Source organism: Neolamprologus multifasciatus, chromosome 14 (genome assembly GCF_963576455.1).
Source record: "Neolamprologus multifasciatus chromosome 14, fNeoMul1.2, whole genome shotgun sequence".
Taxonomy (NCBI): domain Eukaryota; kingdom Metazoa; phylum Chordata; class Actinopteri; order Cichliformes; family Cichlidae; genus Neolamprologus; species Neolamprologus multifasciatus.
Window position 1 is genome coordinate 9,746,298 of NC_140452.1, and position 13,909 is coordinate 9,760,206.

The following is a 13,909-nucleotide window of genomic DNA, read 5'->3' on the forward strand; positions in this document are numbered from 1 at the left end:
GAGGAAAAAAGCATTTGCAGTATGTATTTTTGTATGTTACCATAACGTTTATGTTACCTTACGGATTAACGTTAAAAATCCTCACGTGTAATATTTCTGTGTAAATATTTCATATTACAAGTGAAACGTATACGGCTTAAAATCCGGTGCGGCCTGTACAAGTACAAAATTGATTTTCTTTCTAAAATTAGAGCATGCGGCTTTTAATCAGGTGCGCTCTGTAGTCCGGGATTTACGGTAAACAGGTCAGACACAGGACTGTCATCCTGGAGTTAAAGTCCATGTCCTATATAAAATCAGAAGTTCTTCTGGAATATTTTGCATATATACATTTAATACATACACACATATATATTTATGCACATTTTCTGTTATAGCAATATTTTTGCAGTAAGCCCTCAAGGCAAACTTCTCTCATTTGCCAGTGCTCTCAGGGAACTCCTAACATGTTTGTGTTTATCAATATCTGATCTTGATCTTACAATATTCATTTGCAGTATGTATGTTGAAGCACTTACAGTGCTTAGTTAAGATTAGAGAAAGACTGTGGTCTGGTTTTAAATTCAGCAGCGGCTGTGGATGCACAGTGCACATTTATTTTATTTTGCACTTTTATTGTGCAATCATAATAATAATAACAGCTTTAACAAACAACCTATGGGTTTGTTTTCTGAGGGAGGACTCAGATATGCTAAAACTGTTCAAACAAAATTGATAATTCATCATCACGCTGCCTTTGTCTACAAAAATCAAAGGCAAAATCCTCTTTCTGCTCTTTGAAATTGAATGTGGAACTTATGGAAACTAACAAAGACCGAGGGAGAGAAGCTCAGCACTTCACTGGACAGCGTTCAAAGAAAGCCCATGTCTAAATATCTAAAAAGCTTTCCTTCAGAGCAGCAACACGGCGACACGAGGCTGCTCGTGATTCATCCTTCTTTCATCTCTTTCTTTCCTTTATTTACTTGCAACAGCGTTTAAACAGAAGCCTGCCGCCAGCTGAAATGGTGAGCTGACAGTATCTCTTACCAAAGCACCTCCACTGCAATCACCCTCTATCTGCCACTTGCATACAGCAAGCACACATGTTGTGGCAGTGTTGCATGTGTGAACAATTTGTCGCAGGAATTTTTATGCATCAAATGTTTTGACTTTCAAAGTAAGCGGAGGATGATTAGCTCAAAATAACAGGTGAATTTCAAGCATTTTGACATACATCATACGCCTCTCACCCCTTTAAAACTGCTCCTACCCCATTTTTCAGCCTCAGAAGCCAGCTGTAAAAAAATAAATAAAAAAAACTATCAAGGGCGCTGTATGTAACTTTCTCACCACAAAATAGGCGAAAAATAGCACTGTATTCAGCAGTTCAGGAGCCAACAATAAAGCAAAATGAAGAATGCTGGACGTGCATCATGTGGGGGTAAATAAATACTGCTCCAGCAATTTCTGCTGAATGCTTAGTACAATCCTAGCTGTTCATGGTGAGCAAACACCTCCAAATTGTGTCACAATTTCAGCTTCAGCATGAATTCAAACCAGAATATATGAAATGTTGGTGTGGAGGGGTTTAAATTTTCACAGACACCTGAATGGGACAAAAGTGACACTAAGTAATATAACTAATAAATGCTCCATATATTAATGTTATGATATTATTAACTGCCCAGTGTTCAATATGTTATTATTTCCATGTTTATAAATAAATAATTTATACAAATATGCAATTATACACTCACAAGCCACTTTATTAGGTATTAGGAGATTTTGGTCCATGTTGAGATGACAGCATCACACAGTTGCTGCAGATTTGTCAGCTACACATACGCGAATCTTCGGTCACCATACCCCAAAGGTACTCGAGTAAGCTGATTGGTAGTAGGGTAAAATGTGTTAGAGAAAATATCCCACACATATTACACCAACACCAGCCTGAACCCTTGGCACAACTGGCCAGATTCTGACCCCACCGTCCAAATGTCACAGCAGAAATGAAGATCAGACCTAGCAGTGTTTTTCCCAATCTGCTATTGTATTGTGCTCTTCTGCCAACCTTGATTGTAACAAGTGGCTATTAGAGTTACTGCTGCCTTTCTATCAGCTCAAAGCAGCCTGTGACCTCTAGTATCAATAAGACATTTTCGATGGATAGATAATTCAGCATCTGGTAAGTTTAGTGTATAACATGGTTGTGTCATTGTTGTACAGTTTTGATGGGCCAAAAACTCTGCTGCAGGTTTCCAAACACAGCAAAACGAGTGAAGACAAAGAGACTGTAACAAACAAAATGCAAACTCCTTCCTCTTCAGGCAGTATAAACACATTAAGTAGGATGTATCTACTTAAAGAAACTTCCCTGGATTAGGCACTAAGCAGCTACTGGATTGCATCTTTCAAGCTCCAGCTGACTCTCCGCCAACAGAAGCTACTTGGTTTTCCTTTAAGGATGTTTATCTGTCAATGCAAATGGTGTTTAGCTGCTTTCAGTTAGTTGAGCCAAAGAGAGAAAGAGAAGCATACGCTACATGGTTGTTTGAAAAATCTCTTAGAGGAATTTCTGCTTTATAGCAACCAAAAAATATTATGAATTCAGATTTTTACAACATTACAGGCAATAGGGAATATTTAAAAATCTGAAGTCAGAGTTCTAATAGAATATAAAGACACACAAAAATGTGTAAAGAGTTCAATCAATAAACAGGACTGGAATGAAAATTAAAAAATCAAATCAATATCCAGCTGTACTTAAGGTGATAAGTTGCTGTATGTGTGACTAGTCTGTACTTATAAATCAAAAGCAACATCAACAGTATAATAAGTGAGCAAAGAACATCTCTCATCCTGCATGACTCATATGTTATAGGACATTCGCAGTGGGAGAAAAACCTCTCTCTCTGACTCAGGCTATTCTATTTAAACAAACCCTACAATTTATTAATCTATATGCTATTTCCCATTGATTTTCAGCCTGTTTGCTATATTTAAGTGAAATTCAGTAGAAATACGTTAATTTGAGGTGGGAATTACCAGGCTCGATTTCACAATGTGAAACATTCTTTTTAGTAGACTACTGTGACTGAGCCATTGCTTTGCTCTAAATTAGTAGGTAGCTTTGTCCAGCTAAGTGTGCCCAGTGTTGGATGGTTTTTCGGTTTAACTTAAGTTTGCTCAGCTAATATTACTTCAGGATGGTGGCGCATGAGATGAGCCCTCTTGTTCGTAGTATTCCCAGAGTATTATAATTTATTTAATAAACTATCTATACCTGGTGTTTCTTGTGTCAACATAATATCACAATACAAATATCGCAATGCAATTTTTTTTCCCCTAACCGTTATCTGTAGCACTGTAATAAGGGCAAGTCTTCACTACTCAGTAGCTGCAGCTGTTGAAGAGACTGTGAAACTAGAGATTCGGGGAGAGAAACAGGAAACAGTTCTGATGCACCTCCTGAAAGATTTATAATTGAACTCATTTATCTTTCTAGCTTCCCTAATACATAAAATACAAGTCTGCCAAAAACTCTACTAAGATAATATCTCACCTCAGGCTGACGCTTATATAACCTCAGTAATTTTGTTAAACTATTTGTAAAAAAAAAAATCAAGTAATGAATACACATAATAAACACATAGTACATAAAAGCTTCAGCACATTATGAGGTTATAAACAGGACAACATTTGGTGGTATCAAGCCCACAAAGAGTACTAAATCTGTGGTTCATTAGCTGGTAACGTATCCAGAGGTTGTGGTAATTCATCTATATCATCTGCAAGTTGATCATGCACCTGGCTTTAATTGCAGTGAAATAGCCAAGCAGGTGGCTTTGCAGGAAGTCACCATTTCTCAAAATCGCACAGCATCTATTCATATGTGTTTTGTGTTTTTTGGAGGGTTTTGTGGTGGAACAAAAGGAGTGCTAACAAAAGGAACAAAGTGAATTATAAATTCAGCAGAGTGCAGACATTAAACCGCCTTAAAAACTTGCTGATACACAGTGGTGCAAAAAGGTTGCTAAGAGAGCATACTGTGTTATTTTCAATGTAATGCAGTAACTACTGCAGAGAAAACACCTCTTTATGATGCACTGTTCTTCTCAGATAGTCATGCTCTACAGGTTTTCACATGTTTAATAAGAGTGTGTTCACACTTGCAAGTGTTGTTTAGGTTTTATGTGTTATAGGATTCACACTTCTAACATGTAAAAGTTGTAAATATAATGAATAAAGAGGTTATATGAACTAACAAGTACCTCTTGTTCTGCAATATCCTACATTGTCCCACATGTAAGATTCAAAGCACTGTTCTTATTCTGGTGACTGAGTAGGCACTTGGTCAAAGGAGCTTGCAAAGAAAAGCGTCTGGAATTCTTTAAGTTGCTTGAAGACGTTTCACCTCTCATCCAAGAACAACACAGAAGAGCCACCTCCACAGGACAAGACTCAGCTGTCCATCTGCATCTTAAGGATAAAGGACACTCTTTCGAGGATGCCAATGTTCACATTTTGGACAGAGAGGACAGATGGTTTGAAAGAGGAGTGAAAGAAGCCATCTATGCCACTGTGAGCGACCATCTTTGAACAGAGGCGGTGGTTTACGACACCAACTCTCTGCCATCTATAATCCAGTTTTGAGCTCCCTCCCCAGATGCCTTAACGCCCACTCACATCCGGGGCCATCTGACCTCAGGAATTCACATGATAAGGTGGGGCCAGGTTTCACAATGAGCTCACCCGAAATCCTGGCTGATTGGGACCCACACCCATTTTCACACCTTGGCTCAGGCGATTAGAGGATCATCAGGGGGTCCTTTTGTCCCTCTGTGGGGGGAAACTCCCACTAGGTTTAAATCTGGGACTCCCCACCATTTGACCTTAGAACTGAAGAAGCTTCTCGGATGAGAGGTGAAACATCTTCAAGCAACTTAAAGAAGTCCAGACGCTTTTCTTTGCAAGCTCCTTTGACTACGATGACCTGGATGACTGAGAACCTTCACAGACAAGTAGGCACTTAATTACACTGAAAGCTTTATCCATCTTCTCTGGTAGTTATGAAGTGCTTACCCTCACAGAGAAGTTACATATGTGCATTAGTCAAGACTGCACCTGATCTCCTTCTTAATAGCAACAGCCAGCAAGAAATAGAATTTCTTGCTGGAATTTCTTTTCCATTTTTTGTGTATTGTTTTATTATTTGTGAACACAAATAATATACACTCACCAGTGTTGTTCAGTATGAACAAAAGCACGGATCCATCGTGCCTCATATCACAGTTCATGCTGTTTCTGGTGGTGATGTGGTACACTTTGCTTAGTATTGCAGTGTAACAAAAAAAGTGTACCTAATGAAGTGGTCAGCGAGTGACAGAACAGAATTAATTTATATTTTATTAACAATTAACAATTTCAGGGTTTGTCATGACACTGAGCTGTTATTTGTTTCTCGAGTTTGGTGGTATAAAGGTGTGCTATTGTCATTAAAAATGACCAAGTTACTTGGGATTATTTTAGATGTGTAAATGTCACATTCTTCAGTTTTTGTCAAAATTATACATGCATTTGGCATAAAATGAGATACTATTGCTTAAAAAAATTACTTAAAAAATATATGCAAATGGATCCTGTAAGATTTACAACCTGACTGCACAGCAATAACACTTGTGGCTGATATGCCTGGATTTATTGGTGTCACATTTCGGCTTTTTGGCCCACATGGCTCACAGGCTACATTAAGTGAAACTTAATAGACACACATTAATCTGCAGAGCATTAACACAGGACCAATCTTTTCTACTGGATAGCAGCAGCTTTTGAAGTTTTGAAATTAGAGATTCAGGATAGTAACTCCGGGAGAGAAATAAGAAATAGTTTTGGTGCAGCTCCTGAAAGATTTATAATTGAACTCATTCGTCTTCCTGACTTCCCTATTACATAACATGCCTCAACATCTCTGTCAAATACTTTACTAAAAAGATAACATCTCACCTCCGACTGCACAGCTGACTCCAGCTATGCAGAGAATGACTCTTGTGTAAACTCCTGCGTTAAACTTAACCATGAGCTAAATTGTTTGGCTTCCAATATTTACAAAAAGAAAAGCTTAACATAAAACATGACATTCTTATTTTGTCTTGCGTTATAAAATCCAGTGCACCACCCTCCTGTATCTCTAAAAACACCAAACTCATTTCCTGCCCGGCGAGTTCTCGTCCCGGAGAATCAAACACTGCTCTTCTGAAAGAAGAGCTGCTGACGTCTTCAAATTACGCACAAGGTGTCCTTCAGTTTCTGTGCCTTGACTGTCGTCCAAGACTTATTGGAAACCTAGAGATAAGAGTTCATTTTTAAAGAGGAGGTTGTGCTGTGGAACCGGAGGAAGTCAGAAGTTTGCAAGCAAGGACACCATAGTTTGTCCTGTTTGGGAGATGCGTTTTAGTTTTGCTTTTACTGGTTAAGTTTAAGATAAGATTGTGGTTTCATAGCATTAAGCTTGGATAATGAAAAATTAAGCTTACCCAGTAACACATATAGACACTTTATCAGTGTCTATATACGCTGAGTTGAGTATGACAGACCTGCCTTACTGTCACCTAAAATGGCCTTTTAAATGGCCTGTATTTGTATAGCGTCTACACCTCAGACAAGAAAGGAAACTTTGTGTGTAATTTGGAGGGATATTGTGGCATCTCTACTAGTACTCAAGGTGAAATGACAAAAAGAAAGCCTTTATTTTTCAATTGACTCATGTTTTAAGCTCGGGAAAACTGAATCAATACTTAATCATGTTAAATAATCGTGATCTCAAAACTGACTAAAACCCTGACTTGGACAAGCAGAGGATGGATGGATGGATGGATGTTTTTTTTTTATCTAACCACAACGTTCCACAACCTTTATATTCATCTTTCAACAGAAAAAAAATCTGCCAGTAATGCAGTCCACTGTTAAGAAATCATTCTTACTGCCACGTGTTATTGAACTAGACACGTAATAACGATCATTTGTGTAGGCAAGATGAAAGTATTGCAATTTTGAATGTGAAAATTGCTTCAGTGTGAGCCTACAGAAGGTTAAAAGTGCCGTGGGTTTTGAAAATAAGGAGCAAGCCGTCAGCATTGAAGATGGCCCCATACCGAGGATCACTCTCCATCCGAGACCTCATCTGCTTTTGATCAGCTGCTACCTAAAGATATTTCTTCCAGTCAGAGCTTTATCTCTCACTGCCCTCTCAAGCCCAGATGGCCTGTAAGCTACACTTGTGCCAATCTGCTCGTTTTATAATTACCAGAATTTAATACTCAAGGAAGTCTAAACAACTAACAGCCCCTAAAAGAGCAATGGGCTGCAGTGGCTGGCAGGAAGGGAAGAAGAGCTCTCTGGTGGTGCAAACCACTTCTGAGTGATTATTGGACAAGCCACAGCATCAGAGTGTGATATCTGCATTGTCAAAGGGAAAACCAATTTAGCTTTTCTTTTGTGAATGAACAAGAAGGAGGAAACTGCTGATATTACAACACGAAACATGTCCCAGTAAAAATGAAGCTGACTAGATGTAGCACTGAGCAGATTCTTTATCTGCTCAGTCTTTTTATGTCGTGCCTCAGCAATCGTCCCATGGTAAACAATAAACAACAATATACCCAGCCCTGCAATGCAAATAACTATTAGTCGTAGTTTTTGTAATGCAATTAAGCCTACATGCAAAGCTTAAATCAATCAGTACATTCAATGAGAGACACAGATCACCTTTGTGTATGCCATTACCTATCCTTTAGCTGCACAGATCAGCACTTCCAATTGACTGTTAATGGACTGCTACACTACAATTAGATAATGATTATCATTGCTGACCGTGTTCTGCATCCCTGTCTGTCTGTGCAGTAATGGCCACATAATGCTGTACTGTTTGTCTTGCTTGAAGAAGACTTCTTGCTGGTTTACATTGTGAAGTCTACAGTTTATGGTAATATAATCTGAAACTGGATTGGTTATAAATAGAGATGTGGCATAAATCAGAATTTTAGTACCTGACAGCAAAGCAGTCACTGCACTACCACTAAGCAATAATAAAATTCTACAATTCAAAGAACACAAACCATTAAATGAAATGACCGAAAGATAAATTATGTTCTGTCTAGGTTGTGTTTAAAATATTTTATTTGGCTCACGTGCAGAAGCAGAAACAAGATGTAAAAACAAAAGTAAAATAGTAATTCAACCTTTTAAGTTGCTGTGACAAACCTGTTAGCAAAGAAATGCCTGTTTATGGTTACATTATTTTTATGTAAACCCATATTTACTGAGTTTTTGATCACCACCATCTCCTGAGACAATGATGGTAAACAGACGGATTCTTACATAGCACTTTTCTACTCTACCTGCTCACTCAGCATGTTTTAAACATTTCTCATTCACCCAAACACTTTTTTCTTCATCTAAGTGCTTTCTATCTACATTCTCGCACACGTGCAGACGCACTCCAATGAATGCACAAGGAGGGTCTTTTGGCATGCAGACTGGAGGGGATCGAACCACCAACCTTCCAATTAGTCAATACACTGTTCTACCTCCCACCGGATATTGTTTAGCTCATTAGCTGCTAAATCTTTTTAGCAGCTAAGGTTTTTATAAGCCAACATTTTTGGTATCGGATAGATGCTGTGCAGCAGCTTTATCGGTATGTTTATTTACTGAAGGCTAAACTAAAACTGTGTCACAATTGCGCCTTGAAATCACAAAAATATTCAGTTTGTGGCAAAAAAAAAACCCAAAACAAACAAAATAAAATGGACAAATCTTTTTGAGATGCAGGAACCAATGAATGCTTTGACTTTGCCAACTGACATTTAGAAAAAAAATCTGAAATCAGAATCAGTCAAGAAAACTGCAATTGCTGCATCTCTACTATTAAGTGCAGCTTTTAAAAGCTGCCAAACAATTCATCAACGTGAATGGCAATTTAACTCAGACCCATGTGTTTAAAGCCCTGAGCAATGGAAATTACCAGAAACCCAGAATGGTATCATCTTGCTCGCAACATTTTGTTCCCTACTGGCAGGACACGGGATAGATGTTAAACTAAGTGCTTCTGCTAATAGCTCAGCATTATAATGCTGAGTAATTGTGCCTTTAAAAAACCTTTTCTGGAGTCTGTGAATATGATTCAGCAAAGCGAAAAATAGAAAACACAGGTTGTGCCTTCCACACCACATCAAGACTTTTGGCTGTGACAGATGACAAGTGAACTATTGCCGTGCTCCAGGTGAGCTGGTCCCCTGCCACTGCCTCATCTGTGACCTCAAACAGCAGCAGCAGCCTAGCTGCTCTGTGCGTTGTGAATCGCTGCTCCCGGACACAAGCCCACTGTGCCTCCCCATGACAAACAGCTATTAAATTCAAATTAACACTGTTTTGTATGATCAAATAAAATAACAGAGGTCACAGGCTGAATGCATTAGCGCACGCCTCTGTAGAATTCAGAGAACATTGTGTTGCTGTTTGATAAACAAGCTGTCTGGGGACCGTTTTACCAGTTTGACAACACTATACACAGCTGGTGCTGGCAGTATGATGCAGTATATAAAGTATTCATTGTGTCTTAAAGTGAGTGATAAGAATTGGGTTTGGAGAATCACTGACAGTGCAGAATCAATTTTTTCCAGAAAATGTGCCACCAGTCTATTCCCCCGTGAAGAAACATCACAAAACAAATTATTTTAACATAACAATACTGCCATTCCCCCTATTCGCTTTTGCAGAGAGCGAAAAGTAGGAGCAGAAAGAAAGAAAGGGGAGAGCCTGTTCACCAGCATCATCCAGTTCTATTTTTAGCTCGACGGTAAATCTCAGCAAAACACCAGGTAGCCTACCCATTTATTTTATTTGGACAGCAACTGAAAGAAAAGGCTTTCTGGCTGATCTAGATTCATCAGCTCTGAGAAATACAAAAACTCAAAGGTGCAATCTTACAGTGAGCTTTGGAATAGTGAGTGAAGTCAAACAGAGGACAAACAGTGGAATCTGTAAGACTGTACTGTGTGGGGAGGGAGGAGGTGACGAAGATGACCGACAGTGATTCGAAAAAAAATCTTAATAGAGGTATGGCACCACAATACCTGTCTGGCTCCAAGGTTCGGCTTATAGTGGAAGTAGAAACAGGGATGCGCAATCAAGTGTAAAACTGAAGTGTGAATTCCCGTGCCAGCTGGTTGAATTACTCGTCTCATTAAAAGATAATAAATTATCAAATGTAATGTTGAGCTGCTTGCAGAAATAAACATTACACATTTGTATTTCAGGGTAGCACTATTATGATCATATAAAAACCACAAAGGGTCATACAAAACCTTGTGCTAAAATGATGACTTTGGTTTTTTTTTAACATTTAAATTGTCATTAAGTTACAAAGACATCAAAAGTTTATGATATTTCTTGTTTGTTTGTTTTGTTTTTTTGCCATAAGGTAGCAGTAATGCAACTACAAGCTACAAACAAGAAAAACATAAGGAGCATGTTAAGATGCTACCAGTAAAATTGGATTAGATACTCATTTGCAACAGTATTGATACTAACAGTGCAGTCTTTGCTTCACACCACCCCTGAATCTGAATCACAGGCAGGCAGTGATTCAGCCCCTCCCCTCAGCTAGCAGCTGAACACATGAACCAGCTAGCAGCTAAACACATGCACACCATCAAGACAAACTTAGCAAAGCAATGTTAAAGACCATCACCCCAGTCTTTATGAAGAATTTTGTTAGATCAGTAAAGCTCCTGTTTTAACAGCATTTAAGTATTAAACAGTTCTACATGTTAAGTTGCATGGCACACACTTTGTTAATGTTAACCAACAGTCGCACTAGCTATCCTTCTGCTAGCATGGCTACACAATGAAAAATCCATTAATATTTCTTACACTCTGAGTCACACCTGCTTTATTTTAAGGACCGAAGCTTTACTCCACACAGCTCTTATAATTCCTAAATCCTTATTACTCTGCTCTAATTATCTTTCAGTGTTTGGATGATTAAAACTGAGGCTCTCATCTGTTTTGCTAGACAGTCAGTGAATCTGGGCACGAGGCCATATTTCTGCAAAAGCCGAAAAGGGGAGTACAAACCGAAAGCTTAGATCACACACACTTGCTGTTACACTTTAATGATGAAATACAGAGCATATCCATATTATCTTTGCCTTACATTTCATAGACCCTACACTCGATTATAATGAAGATTTTTCTCCCAAGTGTGTCAAGAGATGATTTTAAATGAGAAGTTCATCCCCTGCATGGCTCCTTTAATTGAAAATGACAAAGTTAAGATCAGCATACATACGTGAAAGATATGAAATAAAAACATCTGCATTGTCCATGTTGCTGGGGCTTTGAAGAGTAATGTTTTGATAGGACCTGTTCTACTTCACAAGTTATACTAGGAACTGAGGTCAAGTGATATTTAATAAAAACAGATACACAGCATGCTTGATATATGGCTGTACCCCACACAAACTGCGCATCGCCATCAATCTGCCACCAGCCTGCCAGAGCATCGCAGGGTTTGCATGATTTTATAAAGAAGGCTGAAGTAATATAAGGCAGCACAGTGTAGTTTCCATTAGCTAGTGAATTTTACGGCGAGACTCAAAGAAATATAATTAAGATTAACTGGAGAAGACATCCAGCTACAGCTGGTGAGAAAAAAAATGGCTTTCCGTGCATCCAGAGAAGCTAATTTGTCTTCTGAGACTGTTTACTAAAAATAAGACTACTCTCTTGATTTCTGTGAAAAACAAACTCCTTCCCATAGAGGCTGCACCTCACTCTCAGGGGCAGGCTGTGCTGCAGCCTTGATGGTTTGATCCCCAGCCCTTCCGTGTGTTGAAGTATCTCTGGGCAAGATAGTGAACCCAAATTTGTTTCCAGTGGCAGGTGAACACCTTGCATGGCAGCTCGTCTGCCACTGGTGAGTGAATGAGAAACACACAAATTGTAATCCACGTACCTTTGCCTGGGTTTTAGAATAAACTGGATTTTTATTTTGTTGGTTCAGTTTCAGATTTCTGTCAGGATATTACTGGCTCATGCTTCATGCTAAATATACTGTGCTGTCAGTCTTTGTTCAGATCATCATCATCATCATCAAGTTCAGGTTTTTCTTTAACATTGAACTTACATCAGAATTGTGTGGCTAAGGTTTTTAAGGGTCACAAATATAAAAGCTATATTTTTATTTCAAGTGACATCGTTTAGGGCAGATTATTAGATTTTTAAAAGACCAATGACTCTTGAGTCACAAACATTTCTTTACCTATACGCAGAAGTTGGTGTCTTGTAAATTGTCATAGAAGTTACAAGACTTCACTTCATACACACTTACATGCCACTTCATTTCACGTGCCAGTTCACCAGCTTGTTAAGGCAAATATTCAATCTGCCAATCACACAGCCACACAGCCACAAGCCCCAACATTTAGGCATGTAGACTTGTCCAGGATGACTTGCTGAAGTTCAAACCAAACATCAGAACGAGGAAGAAAGATGATTTAAATGACTTTGAACGTGGCATGGTTTTTATTCCCAGACAGACTGGTCTGAGTATTTTAGAAACTGATAATGTGCTGGGATTTTTTCACACTATCGTTGCTAGATTTTATAGAGTATATAGAGTGGGGTCTGAAACTATCCAGTGAAGCTGCAGTTCTTTGAGTTAAAATACCTCAATGATGGCAGAGGTCAGAGGACAAAGGCCAGTCTGCTTTCATCTGATAAAAAGGTAAGAGTAACTCAAACAGCCACTCGTTAGAACAAAGGTATGCAGAAGAGCATCTCTCTGAACCAGATGGGCAGCAGACACAGCAGCAGAATACCACACTATAGACAATAGAAGACTGGAAAACTTTGCCTGGTTTAGAAAGTCTCAACATCTGCTGTGATATTCAGATTATAGGGTCAGAATTTGGCAAGCAATATGACAGTATGGATCCATCCTGCCTTGTATCAATAGTTCAGGATTGTGTTGATAGTGATGTAATGTGTGTGTGTTCATTAGTAATGAAGTGGCAGTTGATTGTTTGTGGAGCATTCTGGAAAAACCAAAATATTTCTACTGTTTTCTAATGGTAAACACATAAAAAGTGTCTTTGCACACTTCCTGAAAACAGGACAGAATAAGTTAAATAAAGTAAGGAAAGTACTGAAGTGGGAATTTTGTGCACAATTTTAAAATGGTTTGGACAATTTTGTGTGATTCAGCTTACTGACAATAGGGATCTACTTTGTGTTATTTCAGAGATGTTCGCCATTGGATGTCACTGCACCCTGTGCCTTTTATGGTGTTTTACTTTGAATCAGAGGAATCGCTACTTTAAAGACCAAGCCACGCCGAATATTATCCCCTCTGTGTTGTGACACTTTCTGCCACCACCTGTAGTAATAATGATTTGATATTTCATTGATCCCTGAGGGGAAATCTTCCGTCCACTCGCAGTTGATGTAAAAGGTCAGAGCACAGAGGCCACTGTGAGCCTGAAGCTGCCGGGGATTTGGTGACACGCTCACAGGCTTTTCAGCAGAGCAGATGCATGAAAGAAGAAAAGTATCACTACTCACAACATCACAACCCGGACTGATGGTATCATGCATCCAGGTTGTGAACCCACTTATTAATGTTTGACACTATATCACTGGAATCTGGCTTATTTGCACAGCAAAACCAAATAAATAAATAAATCCTGGTCTTTCACTACAGCTATAAAACTGCAGCAGGTGCATAGAAAGAGAATAATAGCAGCCCTTTTAAGCACTTCATTTCTAACAGATTAGCAGAAAGAGCACAAACGCAAACAGGTGGCAAGTGTGAGCAGCAAACCCATCTTTCCAGTGAACAATAAACCTTTTATGCCACAGAAATGTC

At 38.8% G+C, this 13,909-nt stretch overlaps 1 protein-coding gene across 6 annotated transcripts in view; it reads right to left on the reverse strand.

Moving 5' to 3' along the window:
- The window catches only part of pitpnm3 (PITPNM family member 3), a 110,523-nt gene that overhangs the window by 93,368 nt on the left and 3,246 nt on the right, over positions 1-13,909 (reverse strand). The window lies entirely within an intron of this gene.